The sequence below is a fragment of the Miscanthus floridulus genome, chromosome 1 (assembly GCF_019320115.1).
Source record: "Miscanthus floridulus cultivar M001 chromosome 1, ASM1932011v1, whole genome shotgun sequence".
Lineage (NCBI taxonomy): Eukaryota > Viridiplantae > Streptophyta > Magnoliopsida > Poales > Poaceae > Miscanthus > Miscanthus floridulus.
The window spans coordinates 146,908,252-146,926,308 of NC_089580.1; the positions used below are offsets into that span (position 1 = coordinate 146,908,252).

The 18,057-nt window shown below is 47.3% G+C and overlaps 1 pseudogene; it reads left to right on the plus strand.

Moving 5' to 3' along the window:
- The first annotated feature begins 525 nt into the window (after positions 1-525).
- LOC136464907 (uncharacterized) lies at positions 526-16,743 on the plus strand (annotated as a pseudogene).
- The last annotated feature ends 1,314 nt before the right edge of the window (positions 16,744-18,057 follow it).

An 18,057-nucleotide genomic window follows, 5' to 3' on the forward strand; every position in this document is an offset into this window, starting at 1 on the left:
GTGTGATATATATATATAGGGAATGGCTTGTGCATAGCAAAGAGATTTAACAAAATATTTTGCTTTTGGGGCAAATTATTAAGAATGGGGCTCATGAGAGCGAGGTCAGTTAGCAAATGATGGTCTAAGTGATTGGATTCATCTTGGCACTAACATGACAGTAGTAGAGAACATGTCATAGATGATAGTGTTGGAATGATCTCCCAGCCAATAAGCCCAACGGCCTATTAGGCCTTGGTCACGCGCCCTGATCGGGGGCGTCCAACCCTACATGGTTGGTGGGCCCCTGTCGCACTGCGCTATATAAAGTGGTGGGGGCCGGCGGCTCATAGTACGAGGTTCACCGTGAGCCAATCAACCCCACCAACAAACCCTAAGTCCGGTCTAGTAAGGGCGCGCAGCCAGCGACGGGAAGACGCCACCGTCATCACCGTCGGCCTCACTGCACCCCACCGCGTCGCCGGACTTCACCGACTCTTCTCCGACCATCGCTGCCTGTGCGCAGAACGTCACCGACAGAATGAGATGGCCGGATCCTCCTCGACGGCGCCCTCCGATGGTCTGTACACTCCTATCCACTCTCCTCTCTCTATCACTCTATAGTACGGTTCATTAGGTTATCTACTTGTTCATCCCAAATGCAAAGAACAACCCGACTAGATGCTACCCTAGGTGATCTCTGGATCTAACAATGGTATCAGACGCCAGGCTAGTTCGTAGATCTGGATCGGGGAAAGAAAAGCAAATCAAACCCTAACCCTAGATCAGGTACGGGAAAAGTCGGAAACAGATTGAGACACAGTCTCAACAAAGAACCCTAACCCTAGCAGTTCGCTAGCCTAGGGTGTAGATCTAGGTTTTCCGAATCAACAGCAACAAAAAACGAATAAAAAGAAAAGTGGAGTTCGAATTCGATTCGGATCCAATAGAACCAAACCCTAACCCTAAAGATAGGGAGCCTACCTGGGCTTTCCTCACCGCCGGCGGCATCACCACCACGCGGAAAGAACACCGCGGCGTCGCTCCCGAACGACGCGTGGGACAGAGCCACGATCCGCACTGCACCTCGCACGCGCGGTCACGGTAACAGGGCACCACCATGCGACCCCTCGACAGCGGCGTGCTTAGCCTTGGGCGAGCACGCACGCCAGCGAGAGGGCGCTGGGTGGAGCCCCTCTTCTTCTCCCTCGGCCACTGAGGACGGCTGCGTTGCGGCTGTCTCTCTGAGCTGCGCCGTGCGATGAGAGAGAAGGGGAGGGAAAGAATGAGCCTAGGGTTTTGGAGGGGTGCGGCCGGGGCGGGTTTTTCATCCGGCCGAAACGTGAGAAGGACCGTCAATCGGCGATCGACGGCCAGCAGGCACCCAGGCCGGATTAGGCCCAGGCGGGTGGACAGTTTCCCGGCCCAGGCCCAGGTTGCGGCCTGGGCGCGGAGGCGCCGCACACGCGAGCCGGCTGTGGGCTCTACTGGGCCGTAGCGCGCGTTAAGCGAGCTCGGCTGCCGCGGGCTGGTCTTGGCTATCGGGCCGAAATGACCAAATAAATAGTAATTTTCTTATTTTCCAGAAAACAATTTGATGCATATTAGATGAATCTGAATTGCATTTTGATGCAAATTTCTGTACAAAATTTATCCAACGATATTTTTTGTTCAGTAAATAGTAAAGTTGCTTCTGGAAAATATTAGCATTGAGAATTTTATTCAAAGTTTCCGCTGCATATTTAAAGTTGTTATGGACTTTTAATTAAATTCGAACCAACGGGAGAATTTAATTTTAAGAGCCAAGAAATGAATATGAGTTGATTATGATATTGTTATTTTCTGACCAACCCTGTTAATAGAAATATTATGATTTTAATGATTATGCATTATTTCTATTTCTGCCCAACGGTGATGTAGATTTAATGTATAAAACAATTGTATGTTTTAATTTTGACCAACGTTGAAACTAAGGCATGCAAATTGTTGTTGGTATATATATATATATATATATATATATATATATATATATATATATATATATATATATATATATATTATGTTCTCACTTTAAAGAGAAATTGTGTTTTTAGGAGGATACTCCTTGATGGCTTATATCAAAGATATCCCAACTCTCAAAGGGGATAGCTATATTGAATGGAAGAAAAAGATCGACCTGGCCTTCATTTTGGCTGAGGTTGACTGGGTAGTCACCACACCGTGTCCCAAAGAACCTGTGGCACTGGTGAGGGAGACTGATGAGACTGATGCTGCATGGCAGAACAGAGAGCGGGACTTTGCTCCCGTAAAGATGTCTTTTGATCTCGAACATAGAAAGTGGGTCACAGCCAATAAGAAATGTTTAGCTATGATAAAGAATACAATTGAGCCTGCAATAGTGGGCTCAATTCCAGACTGTGACATGGTCACAGAGTACCTAGAAAGAATAAAGAGTCAATTTACTGGCTCTTCAAAGACATATGCAACCTAGCTGATCAGGCAGCTAGTGACAGAAAGGTACTCTAGTGGCGGCAGTGGCATTAGAGAGCACATAATGAGAATAAGCAATTTGGCATCTAAGCTCAAACCAATAGATTTGGCACTCAATGATGAGTTTCTTATTCATTTGATTTTTGCTTCTTTGCCCAAAGAATTTGACACTTTTGTTGTTAATTACAACATACAGCCTGAGAAATGGGATCTAGAAAAGCTCATAGCCATGTGTGTGCAGGAGGAGGAAAGAATAAAAGTTTCACAGGGTGGTACTATCAACTACCTAAAAGATAATAAGAAAAAGAACTATAATAACAGCTCTTCCTCCAAGTCATCTGAAAAGAGTCCCATGCAATAGTCTCAGAACAAGCAATTCCCAGTGGATAAAGACCAGTGTCTCTATTGTAAGAAGACAGGACGTTATAAGAAGAATTGTCCCGATTTTCTAAAGATGATTATGAAAAATAAAGGTGAGAACATTATTACGTTCGTAAATGAATCCTTATATGTCAAGTTTTCAAAATCTACTTGGTGGATTGATTCAGGTGCAACTATTCATGTTGCTAATTCTTTACAGAGATTCCGTTCGATGAGAACTTTACAAAGAAGCGAAAGTTTCATTAAAGTCGCAAATGGAGTACAAGTAGATGTTGAGGCCGTTGGCGATCTTCCGCTAGAGCTTGCTGATGGCTTCATACTTTTTCTTAGAGATGTTCTTTATGTACCTTCTTTGCAAAGAAACTTGATTAGTGTATCAAAGTTGGACCATGATAGTTATGATTGCCATTTTGGAAATGGCAAATGTTAGATATTGTTTAATAATAGATGTATTGGTCTTGCCTTCCGACAAGACGAGCTTTATTTGTTATCACTTTGTGAAAATGTGAATTCCGTATGTGATGTGAATGAGAATGTATCCTCATCGAACAATGCAAACAGAAAACGAAAGAGAGCTCACGATGCGTTGTCGAAATTATAGCACTGTCGTTTAGGCTATATTTCGAGGGGGAGAATAGAAAGACTAGTTAAGAATGATATTCTTCCTCCATTAGAGCTCTCAGATTTAGAACAATGTAGAGATTGCATAAAAGGAAAGTATGTAAAGAAAATTAAAAAGGATGCCAAACGAAGCACAGAAATTTTAGAGATAATTCACACAAACATATGTGGTCATTTTCCTGTGAAAAGTGTGGATGGTTATGATTCATTCATAACATTCACAGACGATTACTCTCGTTTTGGCTACATTTATCCAATTAAAGAAAGAACAGAAGCGTTGGATAAATTCAAAATATTTAAAGCAGAAGTTGAAAATCAGCATGATTTAAAGATTAAGATAGTCAGGTCTGACCATGGGGGGGGGAGTACTACGGTCGGCATACCCCATATGGACAAGTTCCTAGACCTTTTGCAAGGTTCTTACAGGAGAATGGTATAGTCGTCCAGTATTCAACACCGGGCGAACCTCAGCAGAATGGAGTAGCTGAAAGGCGTAACCGTACCCTGATGGATATGGTGCGTAGTATGATAAGTTACTCCACCTTACCGTTGAGCCTGTGGATGGAAGCGTTAAAAGTCACCATTCATATTCTCAATAGAGTACCAAGTAAGTCGGTGCCCAAAACACCGTATGAATTGTGGACAGGAAGAGTACCCTCACTAAAACACTTACAAGTGTGGGGGGTCCTGCTGAGTCTAAAGTATTTAACCCAAACATTAGGAAGTTAGATCACAAAACAGTAAGTTGTCATTTCATTGGCTACCTAGAAAAAGTCAAAAGGTTTTCATTTCTACTGTCCAAATAGACATACAAAGTTTGTGGAAACGAGACACGCTGTCTTCCTAGAGGATGAAATGATAAGGGGGAGCATGGTAGCTCGAGAAATTAATCTTCAGGAGAAACAGGTGTATGCGCCCACTCCGATGGCTCAGGAGCCATTTTTTGAGCTACCTGCTGCTGCTACACCTACAACGCAAGATGTTGTGGTGCCAGCACCTGTTGTTATTCCTCCTATGGCAACAATAAATGAGGATGAAGAACCCATGGTTCAGAATCCTACAGACCCTATTGCCACATATGAGGGGAGCAACAACAGCCTCAAACAGTAAATGTGCCAAATGTGGAGGCCCTTAGAAGGTCTCAAAGAGTTAGAAGATCAGCTATTTCTGATGATTATGAAATCTATAATATTGAAGAGTTTCAAATGGAGGATGATCCCACCTCATTTGAAGAAGCCATGAGAAGTGATCATTCGTCAAAGTGGCTTGAGGCCATAGAAGATGAAATTAAATCAATGAATGCCAATAAAGTTTGGAATTTAGAGATAATTCCTAAAGGAGCCAAAACAGTAGGCTGTAAATGGGTCTACAAGACAAAACTTGACTCTCAAGGGAATATAGAGAGATTTAAAGCCCAACTTGTGGCAAAAGGCTTTACATAAAGAGAAGAGATTGATTACAATGAGACCTTTTCTCTAGTCTCATGTAAAGATTCCTTCAAAATCATAATGGCATTAGTGGCACATTACGATCTAGAATTACATCAGATGGCTGTAAAGACAGCATTTCTTAATGGAGACTTAGAGGAAAATGTTTACATGGCACAACTGAAAGGTTTTGTCATGAAAGGAAAAGAACGAATGGGATGCCGCCTAAAGAAATCCATTTATGGATTAAAACAAGCTTCGAGACAGTGGTACTTGAAGTTTGACCAGACAATAAAGAATTTTGGGTTTAAAAAGAATGTTGAGGACAATTGTGTCTATACAAAGTTTAAGAATGGGAAGTTTATCTTCCTTGTTCTGTATGTAGATGATATCTTACTTGCTAGTAGTGATGTCAGTCTACTACTGGAGACAAAGAAGTTTTTGTCCTCAAAGTTTGATATGAAAGATCTTGGTGAAGCTTCGTTCGTTCTAGCGATCGAGATTCACCGAGATAGAAGTAAAGGGGTATTAGGACTATCATAAAAGGCATACATTGAAAAGATCTTAAAGAAATTCAGTATGCACAAATGTAGTCCCTCACCTGCTCCTATAGTCAAGGGCGACAGATATGGGGATTTTCAGTGCCCCAGGAACCAATATGAGTCGATCAAATGAAAGTAGTTCCATATGCTTCAGCTGTCGGAAGCTTGTAATATGTTCAAGTATGATACGCCCTGACTTGGCATTTGTTACCGGGTTACTTGGCAGATTTTAGAGCAATCCTAGAATAGAACACTGAAAATTGATAAAGAAAGTCTTGCATTATTTGCAAGGAACGAAAGGCATCATGATGACGTATAGAAGATCTGATTCACTCCATATAGTGGGATATTCAGATTCTGATTATGCGGGAGATAATAGAAAATCCACGTCTGGATATGTGTTCACTCTCGCAGGGGGAGCTATTTCATGGAAAAGCTCAAAGCAAATCGTCACTACATCGTCCACAATGTATGCCGAGTTTGTAGCGTGTTATGAGGCAACAGGGCAGGTGAACTGGCTAAAGAAGTTCATACCCGGTTTAAAAGTGATTGACGACATCTATAGACCACTGAAGTTATACTACGATAATAATCCAGCAGTACAGTATGCTCACAACAATAGGTCAAGTGGTGCTGCCAAACACATTGACATAAAGTATTATGTTGTGAAGGATAGAGTCCGGGATCAAATGATAAGTCTTGAGCATATAAGTACCGAAAAGATGCTCGTGGATCCGCTTACAAAAGGCTTACCACCCAACGTGTTCAGAGAACATGTAGCCGGCATGGGTCTAAGAGAAAGCCTATGATTCCTGGACTATAAAGGGCCCAAAAGTTAAAGTATCTATTTCAGATCAGAGACGTGCATTGTAGCTGTTAAATCTATTGGCGATTGACCGTGACGATGAAACATGCTCTATGCATCATCTGTGAAGAAATGAGTAAGGAGAAAATGATTGAAGTTTAAAGTTTAAAGATAAAAGTAAAAGTGTGAGATCAAGGGGGAGAATGTTGGAATGATCTCCCAGCCAATAAGCCCAACGGCCTATTGGGCCTTGGTCATGCGCCCTGATCGGGGGCGCCCAACCCTACATGGTTGGTGGGCCCCCGTCGCACTGCGCTATATAAAGTGGTGGGGGCCGGCGGCTCATAGTACGAGGTTCACCGTGAGCCAATCCGCCCCACCAGCAAACCCTAAGTCCGATTTAGTAAGGGCGCGCAGCCAGCAATGGGAAGACGCCACCGTCATCACCGTCGGCCTCACTGCACCCCACCGCGTCGCCGGACTTCACCGACTCTTCTCCGACCATCGCTGCCCGTGCGCAGAACGTCACCGACAGAACGAGATGGCCGGATCCTCCTCGACGGCGCCCTCCGATGGTCTGTACACTCCTATCCACTCTCCTCTCTCTATCACTCTGTAGTACGGTTCATTAGGTTATCTACTTGTTCATCCCAAATGCAAAGAATAACCCGACTAGATGCTACCCTAGGTGATCTCTGGATCTAACAGATAGATGGTACGACTTGCGTCACAGGTTTAGAAAGAATGAAACAATTGATTAAGTTGCTCAACAAGAACTTGAAAAAGAAAGGGAGACTGGAGAAAAGTTTTGCTCAGGATTCTTTTGATTGTAAAATTTCTAGCGGAACATATAATATAGCATTTCATGGCAGTAATAACAGGCTATACCAAGACAACAATGGCAATTTCTTAGGACTGCTTCAAATATTGGCTGAATTTGACCAAGTTATCAAAGACCATGTTGAGCGCATCACCAATGATAAAATTTGTGATCATTATCTTGGTTCTTCCATCCAGAACGAGTTAATAAATTTGCTACATACTACAATCAGATATGCAATCATTAAAGAGGTAAAAGAAGCAAGTATTTCTCAGTTATCCTTGACTATACTCCTGATGCTAGTTCATTAAGTTAATTAATTATTTTTTTATTGATTTATTCTTTGGGTCACGGTTGGGCTCAATCCGTTCATTACCCAGCGCTGAGTCCAGCCCATCGGCTCTCAGAACTCTCACGTCGCTCCCTTAATTCGTGGAAGGAGACGCGCCGTCGCTAGCAGTAGCGGCATCTCGTTTGTAGGATGGTTCATCCATAAAAAAAAAGGTTTTAACCAACAACAGCGGCATCAACGCCGAAGAACTTGGTGCACCTCCTGCCCCAGCAAGGACGTACACAAACCAACACGACGCCATGTCAGCGACAAGCCGCTGGCCATTGCTGGGCGGGGGCGTCGGTGGAAGGGGAGGAGGCGTTCGACAGCAGCTGATGCTCGCGACGCCGTCTCCTTCGTGCCAGCAGGATCGGGGCAGGAGGGGGAGGAGGCGTCCGGCCGCCAGCCGCTACTGCTCGCTCGCGAAGTCCCATCTTCTTTCGACGAAATAACGGAGCGACGTGAGAGTTGAGAGCCGATGGGCTGGACTCATGGCTGGGTTGGACGGGTTTAGCCCAACAGTGACCCAGGCAATAAATCAATCAAAAAATAATTAATTAGCTTAATGGGCTGCTTTGAGATGTGCTCAGTTTTTAGAAGGAGTACCGGAGCAGTTGCCTTTTTCTATGCATTGCAGAATCCTTCTTAGTTTTTTTTTGGGATGTATATGATACCACTGGGCAAGGATTGTTTGTTGTTCTACAAGAGGAATTCCAGTCTTGATCTTGATGATGTAGATAACATGAGAGGATAGAGATATATATGGTAATGGGTCGAATATTGAAGAAAAACATCAAGGGGTACAAAAGAAACTTTTGGATATAAATCCAAGAGCATTTTATTCAGCTTGTAGTTGTCACGGTATGAATTTGACACTATGTGATATGGCAAAGTCTTGTCATCAAGCGGCAGATTTTTTTTGGAATTATCCAGTGCATCTATACAACATTTTCTAATTCTACAAAAGGTGGAACATTCTTAAAGATGACATTAGTGGACTGACTCTCAGTTCATTCTCATCTACCCGTTGGGAGAGTCGTGTCGACGGTGCTAAGATTATAAGGTTCTAGATGCTAGAAATAATGGAGGCTTTACTATAGGTGGCTAACAGCGATTGACACACTGGCATGTAGTGAAGCTAAATCATTGGCAGAAAATGAACTTGGTGACCTTGAATTTTTAGTGGCAATAATCACCTGTTATGACATATTATCTGTTTTAATTTGGTCAACAGGCAGCTACAATCAAAAGATATGCTTATTGATATATTGCAATTGAGTCTGTATTGGTTTTTTTAAAGTACAGAGAAACAGGCTTTTCAAAAGCATTGGAAGCTGCAAAAGAACTTGCAATAGAGATGGAACCGCCATGTATGGGTGGAGGAAAGGAGGTTCGGAGGATTTTTTTGATCTGCGTGAGAGATCTTCTCCAATCTCTATTAGGCAATGCTCAGGGGCCGTCTTGCCCTGCAGGTCAAGTTTTTTTATATATGCAGAGGCAACAAGAACACACGTCGCGTATGAGACAAACAGTACTGTGGTCCACTAATCAATTAACAGGATCAGAGTTAGGATGGACGATATAGTTGCTACATGCTCTTGCTGAAATATTTTCAGCAAGTGTGCACTTCAGAAAATGTGATTCTAAAGATGCATACCAGAGACCCCAGATGCCATTAGAACCATTATTATTGGTCTTTGGCCCACATTGGCATACATGAGTAATGAGTGTATAGACATCAACAGCTTTGAAGTTAGGGTTCCGAGCACGGGACGGATTCGATTAAAAAAAAAGATAAGACTGAATCAGTCTGACTGATTGATCCATGGACTGGCGTGGCTCATTCAGTTGCTACAGGCTTCTCCTTAGATTTTCAGCTGAAGTGTGCACTTCAGAAAAAAAAACAGTGATATGCATATCAGAAACATCCGATGCCAATTCGCCAGGACCTTTTCCGATCCTGTTGTCATACGTAAGTGATGAGTTCATTGATGATGTTTACAGGCTCCTAGGTAGTGAGTGCCACTGTGCACCAGTTTGATTAGTCGTCAACTCGTCATGCACTAGAACTGTAGCGCGGCGTTGCCGCGTTTCTCCACCGTATATTCTCTGTTTATACTAACATTCGTGTTTTTTTTACCATTATCCAGTGGAATTTGAGAATATTAAATATATGGCTTTACCAAGAATAATATGGTAATATTAAGACATGTAAGGTTCACCTTATCTAATATGATTGCGTACGTCTATTTGTTAATGCTATTTAGAGGACCCTAGTGATTTTGAGTCAAGAGTTATACTTACTCATGGCGAGTGGGTGAAGGTAAAGTAAAATTTATGGTGTTTTGCATTGACATATTAATATTTGGAGCTAACTTGTTTTTATTTGATGTTATATGGTTATTTTGTTCTTGTTGTTCATCTAAATGACATCAAGATGGAGATGATGAATTGCAAAAGGTCTATTGACATTTTGGCCATGTTCGCTTCTCTTATAATCCGTCTTTTTCAGCTTGTTTTTTCAGCCGGAACAGTGTTTTTCTCTCACAACAAATTAGTCGGAGCAGTGTTTCGGCTTGTTTTTTCAACGAAGCGAACGAGGCCTTTGAGCATAGCCGATTATAGCATAGAGGCAAAGGAACACTTTTTTTGAGGTGGGGGGTTGGAAAATATCAATCGGTATCTTTGAATCGTATTAACTAATCGGTAATATTACTATATCAGTTTGATCATTTTTCGGTTAGTTGTATTTTTTGTTGAACTTTTTTTTTGAATTGTCATATAAGTTTTTTACGCGTGAAACTTATAGCCAGTGTGGAATCGACAGGATCAATTCCATGCTTAATAGCAATAAAATAAGAATAAATACACCAAATATTTTGAAAAGGTAATAAAAACATTACTGACGCATAGAGCTTATTTTTATGATTCAAAAACCATCTAAATCAGAGCTACCAATAAAAAAATATTTGTTTTTCAAGTCTAAGCTTTATTCAAAATAAAAAATTTGTATTAAATAATTGTATTAAACTACTTTTAAAAATGTTGTTGTGAAAAATTGGTTTATCAATTATGATGTCACCCAAAACATATCGGTAAACAGCAGATTCATATCAGAGAAAGGGAAGGGGCTAAACCGCAAAAGCGCACGTACTATTGCGCGCACTCGGTTCACGGACCATGGACCATCCAGGGGAGGAGAGAGTGGTCCACCGTGAACCATGTCCACCGAGGTTTGTTGGTGGTATGTGTGTATTTGTAATGTATTGCTAGATTTATTTTGGTAAAGGGAAACGGCCGTATTTCGTAGGCATGCCATCAGGTGACGTCATCAACAAGCTAATAAGCAACAAGGCAGACAATGCTCCCGGCCGGTGGTTGCTCTGCGCCGGGCTTGCGGCTGAGTGCTCGCGTGTGCGGGTGCAGGCTCCGGTGAGTGGCGCAGGGACGCCCGCGACCTGCCACGGCAGTGTCCGGGGCTGGTCGTCGCTGGAGCTGCCGGCAGTGGCTCAAGTGGCGGCGCCATGGGCGGGATTTGGGAGAGCTCGATTTCGAAGTCCACGCGTACGCGCAGCGGTGCGAGCGAGCAGGCGTGGGCGCAGCCGTCCGGCAACCCCGGGTCGGCGGCCCCGGCCACCCCTGCGCGGTTGGGTGTGCGAGAGCGGCGGCCCCGGCCGGCCCGGCGAACCCGCAGCAGGCGAGGGGTGCACGGTGCAGCGGCCCCGGCCACTCTGGCGTGTGCGGGGGGTGCGGACTTGGCGCCCCCGTCCACCCCGGAGCGGCATCAGGGGCCCTGCGCTGGCGGCGCCGCGGGAGCGCACGGGCACGGCGGCCCCGGCTGGCCTGGCGTAGGCGAGGGCCCCAGCGACCCCGGCGCAGGGGGGAGGGGGGTACGGGCGCGGCAGGCAGCGCGCGGAGGCGGCAGCGTTTGGGCCTCCCGCTGCGCTGCCACGTTGGGAGAGAGAGGAAGGGGCGCGAGGGCGGCAACGGCGGCGGGGGCAGGCGGCGCGAGACCGCGGCGAGGAGGGCGCGGACGTTGGATTTGGGCCGGAGGAAGGGGCGGTGCCGGAGGCAGGGCGGCGCCCGGCTAGATTGGGGCCGAGGAGAGGCTGCGCCGCTGCGGGAGGAGAAGGTTCGGGCGGCCGAGCGGCTTCCCGAGGAAGGGAGACCGAGCGAGGCAGGGGGACACGTGGCAAAAGAATAAGCCCGATCCTATGGGGCAGATTTCGTATAGTAGTAGATACTTTCATTTGGATCGATTGGACGCTAGTCGGTAGGGTAGGGCTTTATTTGATTCTAAAGAAAAGTATACGGTTGAGCCAAATGATTGATGGTTTTCGGAAGTGTTGTGACTGCAATGATGCAGCAGCCAGCAGGAATGGTTGAGGGGCATGGCTTGCGCCGATTTCTAGGAATTCCCACGGCGTCACCAACAGAATCAAAGTTAGGTATATCTATGTATGTATGTAATATATATTATTCTATGACAGAGAGTGTAGGTATATTCGAGAATTCATGTACGTGTCATGGTGTACACTCATACGTGAATAAACGGCGATGGGTACTACTACGGTCAGCGTTAATATAAATATAAAAGAAGGAAAACAAACAAACTAGAATTTAAATAGGCACCAAATATTATGATAAAGGATATGTATGTGTAGTGCTTGATTTTAGAAAAAATTTGGTGGGAGAATCAATTTGGATTTAGGGTGGAAAAAGATATGAATTATCAAAGGTTTACTAAAGAAAGGATATATATAAAAATACTTTAGAGAATATTTCTGACAATTAGGATGATGAAAAAGGAATGGAAAGAGTTTGCGTAGGCTTTAGGGTGTACCTAGTTTATTTGGAAATTTTATGGGAATTTCTCTATGCAAGGAAAAGGGGTTTTCACCTCTATGTGATCAATGCCCGTGTGCGCCTAGCATTTTACTTGCAGCAGAGAAGCTGACGTGTGGGTCCAGTCCAATTTCCGGGCTGACCGGGCACTGTGCCATGAGCCGACTTCACGCACTGTGCTGTGAACTTGCCCCGTCTGTCTTTGGTCTATGTGAACCGAGGGCACACAGAGTGGACGCAGTGTGGCTGTCGAGTGGGGTCCACGTGTCGGCTTCACGAGTCGCTAACACGTGGGCCACCTCTTCTGGCTCCCTTGCTTACGGCGTAAACACCGTTATGGCTCGGGTCCACAAAACAGAGGGAGAGCGAGGGATGGGAGGAACGGACGTGGTGACGCCGACGCGCGACGCGGTGACGGGAACAGAGGAGGGCGTGGGGCTCGTCGGAGTTGGTGTTGCCGGTGGCGCCCTTGACCGAAGTTCGTCGCAATGGGGTGGACGGTGCTCCCAGGTCATGGCGCAACTCCTAGGGTAGTCGGTGATGGTGATGATTGCTCGAGGTGGCGGCGGTGGTTTTGCTGAGGCAGTGGCGGCGGCGCGGTGACGCGCCCACTCTGTGCAGGTGGTGTTTGGGCACGCTACGGCGTGGGTGGTGTGTAGCAGTGTGTGGGTAAGTGTGTAGAGCCATGTGGCTAGGCTTGGTCGGGTCTTGCCGACAGCAGTAGCGGCAATGGCGGTCTGGTGGTGAACTGCTCTCGGTGGCATGGCGACACAGAGGGTTTGGGGAAACTAGGGTCGGCAAAGGAGGTAGGGAAGGGGTCAAAGAGTTCGCCATCTAACCTAATCGACCTATGGTGTACTTGTGGAGGGTACGACCCAGGATACCCATAGCAGACCACGTGGGCTACGCCCCTAGGGGCGGCCCAGCCCACAAGACGAAGCCTTGCGGGGCATGACTCTACTCGGTGCCTCCCGCAAGACACCGAGAAGATATCCTGAAGATACTACGAGATCCGTTAGGGTATGTATGATCCCAAGATTCCTGTAATCAGTTATTACTTTTCGGTTATCTCTCAGATCTAACCGACTTGTAACCCTGCTCCCCGGACTATATAAGGCGGGCAGGGACCCCCTCCAAACTCACGCAATATCATACGATAGCTAATATAAACCAACAGACCACAGGAGTAGGGTATTACGTCATATTGACGGCCTGAACCTATCTAACTCGTGTGTCTTTGTTGCCTTCCTGTTCTTCATCTTACGCTTCTCTGTCGATCAATCTACCTTCGTGGGATACCCCTCGGAGGACTGATGATGATATTATGTCGACAATTGGTGCGCTAGGTAGGAGCTTGCGTGCTGTTTCCTTGTCGAATAAGATGGCTTTTTCCACAGGCTCTTCGTCCCTCCCGTAGCCCGACCAGATCTTCACGGTCAGATAGATCTCGTGGATTATCAACGCTAACGGAGTCAGAGAGCTCCTCGAGCTAGTGCAGATCGATTCTACGCCGATCACCCCTGCACCTACGACTGCAGATCCGATCTCGAAACTACCTTCGAGGTCACCTTCATCAATAACTTGTCGCCCGCTTCCTCGCAACCAGAGGGGCAGATCAACAACAATGATCTGATCGCATTAATCAATCGGGTTGGTCAGAAGCTCGTTGATTGCCTCTCCATCGCCGAATCGGCTCTGGACACTCTGGTCCAGCGCCGACCATCCTCTGATCTAGATCTGTCGAAGGCTGCTCGGAAAACTCCAGGAGTTACGGCTCTACCCTTCAGGCTCGCCAGCGTCGCCGTCACCTTCCATGACGCCCTAAGGGGCAAATTCACCGACCAGGTGGGAGACGTCCATCCTCACGCCGACCAGATCACCGACCAGCCTCCGCCGGCCATCAACATGCTCCACGTCGGCTGACTCTTCGGAGCGTCCCTCCAGACCATCCTAGAGGAGAATTCGGGCTCCGAGTCCTAGGGCTCTACGGAGACCATCACCGAAACCTTCACTGAGCAACTTCCTCTCCCTCCGTTCCGTGGTGGTGCAATCTTCAACGTCAGCGTCAATAGCCCCCCTCGAAATGGCAAAACCGAGGAGGAACGCGCCGCTCGTGAGAATCGGAACATCAACCGTGCACAACACCGAGCAAATGAGATTACCCTTACGATGGTCGAGCAGCAGCTTGACTCGCAAGGAAGCCGCTCTAGCGTAACCTCGATGATGAGTTCCTCCGCATTGATGGCCATGACGTCTACAAGACTCCAAGCGCCAACCTGGCCATGGCCGCCAATGAGCTCGCCCGGCTCCAGCAGACACCGGAGGTCGCTAGGGTCACCGCAATGCTCAAAGCGGTGCATTGTCAGGTCAACGAGATCTGCCAGGATCAGAGACCTTCCTACTCCACAACCTCGATTAGCCGATCAGTCGCCACAAGATCCGATCGCCGCCCAAGTCACTTCAACGACCAGCGCCACGACGACAGGCAACCGCTACAGGGCGGAGCTAGGGGCAACCGCATTGAACATCATCGCCAACCCGACCAGGAGGTTGACCAGGACGTCTGAGTGCACCTCAGCAATCTCCGAGATGCACGATGATGTATCGACGAACGCCGTTTCGGTAGCCATGAAGACAAAGTATGCCACCGCCAGGAGTATGAGCAAGAGTATGGTAACCCGAACTCAGCTCTCGAGCTGCTCGCTGATGGCAACGCCACAAACAACGGTGCCGACAACCTCGAGGGGCCCCCAGCATTCACAAGGGCGTGCCGAACACTTTAGTGGCCCCGTGGTTTCAAAATCACTAGGGTTGAGCCCTACGAAAGAAGGATGAACTTGACACAGTGGCTATAGGCTAACGCCACTGCGGTCTGCGCCACCGGAGGAGACACCAGTGTCATGGTGAACTATCTTCCTGTCATGCTCACGCCAGCCGCCATGAGCTGGTTTACCTGCCTTGCCCCGGACTCCATAGGATCCTAGGAAGAGCTGAAAAAAGTCTTCACCGATAATTATATGGCTACGTGTACTCGGTCGGGCACCAAGCATGATATAAACCGCATCAACCAGAAGTCGTCCGAGCTCCTTCATAACTACATCCGATGCTTTTTCGAGATGAGGAACTCTATCCCCAACATCACGAAAGCTGAGGTCATCACCGCCTTCATCCGAGGACTCCACCACCACGAGCTTCGCTCCAAGTTCAACCGCAAGCTGCCTACTAGGATTGGCGAGATGATCACAATCGCCAACCAGTATGCCGACGCTAAGGAAGCCGAGGTACGCTTCAACAAGGATGTGGGCACTCATCGCCCAACACGCCGATACGATGACCGCCCCGACGACCGACGCCACAATGACCACTGCTTCGATGACCGTAGTTACCATCGTGATAGCGGTCGTGATCAGCCAGAAGGGCCCAAGTCCAGCCAAAATCGCCGCCGCCAACCAGACCACATCGTCGCTGCCGTCAATGAACCTCGCGCCAAGCGCAACTACAACGAGCAGTATAAGAAGATCCTTGATGGCTTGTGTCCTCTCCATAAGAACGCCAAGCTCAAGATGAAGAACTGCCTCGGTTTGGCTAAGGAGTTCTAGGACAAAAAGCTGGACGACGACACCAACGACGGATCTGGAGGCCGCCGACCACCTGGGGGCAATAACAATGCGTTCTAGAACCACGAGAAGGTGGTCACCACCATCTTCAGGGGCCTCACCTCCACTGAAAGCAGAAGAGAATGGAAGCTCGCCGCACAGCGAGGGCTTGTCGTCACTACGGAGGATGCCGCCGCCAACCCTAGCTATCGCCCATAGTCTAAGGTCCCCATCACCTATAGTAGGGCCAACTAGTGGGTGGACATCCCCTATATAGGGCGTTTCCCCCTCGTCCTCGATGCCACCGTCTAGAAGGTGCTTTTTAGAATGATGCTCATCAACAGTGGGGGCGCTCTGAATCTCCTCTTCGCCGAAGCCCTAAAGGAGCTGGGCCATGGGTTAGCAGATCTCGCACCCTCTGACTCCTCCTTTTGGGGTGTGGTACCTAGCAGGGCCTCCAACCCTCTTGGAGAGATCACCCTACTAGTACAGTTCAGCACGGCAAGCAACTAAGGCATCAAGCACATCAACTTCTACATCGCCGACTTCAACACCGCCTACCACACCATACTTGGTAGGCCAGCTCTGGCCAAGTTCATGGTTGTACCACACTATGTGTATCTGGTGCTGAAGATGTCTTCGCCTATAGGAGTTCTAGCCCTACGGGCCAACCTCTCCATCGCCTACGCCTGTGAAACAGAGAGTCTCATCCTCACCGAAGCCATCGATCTCTCCATCCAGATGGCCAGCGTGGTCATCGAAACCAAGACGGTGCCCATAGATGACATGGAGATCCTAGAGCTGGAGCCTCCTCACGCCTCCGCCAAGTACAAGGAAATAAAGGAGGTCGGCCTCAGCCTCGACGACCCCCCCCCCCAAGACCGTGAAGATTGGGGCTCACCTTGACCTCAAATAGGAAAGCGTGCTCGTCTCCTTCCTACGTGCCAACACCAACGTGTTTGCTTCAAAACCTATAGACATGCCGGGGGTACCATGGGAGAAGATCGAGCACTCTTTGAATGTCTCGCCGACCACCAAACCGATCAAGCAGAAACTCCGCCGATTCATGCCAGACAAGAAGGAGGCTATTAGGGTAGAAATAAAATGGCTTTTAGCTGCCGAATTTATAAAAGAAGTGTATCATCCTAAGTGGTTAGCAAACCCTATTCTCATTGAAAAAAAGAATAAAGAATGGAGAATGTGCGTTGATTACACTGATCTTAACAAACACTGCCCTAAAGACCCCTTCGGTTTGCCTCGGGTAGACGAGGTTGTAGACTCCACTGCCGGCTATGAACTGCTCTCCTTCCATGACTGTTACTCCAGTTATCACCAGATCGCCCTCAAGGATGAAGACTAGATCAAGATGTTGTTCATTGCGCCCTTCGGTGTGTACTGCTACACCACCATGTCCTTTGGACTCAAGAATGCTGGGGCGACTTATCAAAGGGCTAGTCAGATGTGCCTTGATCAACAGATCGGCCACAACATCGAAGCTTACATCGATGATGTGGTCATCAAGTCCAAGACCACCGATGATCTTATCGCCGACCTCGAAGAAACGTTCGCCAACCATAAAAGGTATCGATGGAAGCTGAACCCTTCAAAGTGCATCTTTAGAGTTCCATCAGGTATACTCCTAGGCTACATTGTCAGTGCACGAGGCATTGAGCCCAATCCTAACAAGGTCTCCGCCATCACCAACATGAAATAGCCAACATGTGTCAAGGATATACAGAAGCTTATAGGCTGCATGGCTACTTTAAGTTGCTTCATATCGCGCCTCGGCAAAAAAGGGCTACCGTTCTTCAAACTCCTCAAGGCCTCCGAGCGCTTTTCTGAGCCAGAAGAGGTAGACATAGCTTTCGAGCAGCTTAAGTTGTTCCTAACAAAGCCTCCAATCATGACGGCGCCATGGCTAGAAAAACTCTCCTGATCTATATCACCGCTACTTCTCGTGTTGTCAGCACAGCAATTGTGGTCGAATGTGAGGAGGCCGGGCATGCCTATAAGGTGCAACGTCCGGTATGTTTCATTAGCGAGGTTCTTAACGAGCCCAAGACTCTTTATCCTCAGGTCCAGAAGTTGCTATACACTGTTTTGATTATGTCACGCAAGCTCCACCACTACTTCAAGTATTACAAGATTGCTACGGTCACCGAGTTCCCTCTGGGGGACATTCTTCGCAACAAAGAGGCCAACGACCGTATCATCAAGTGG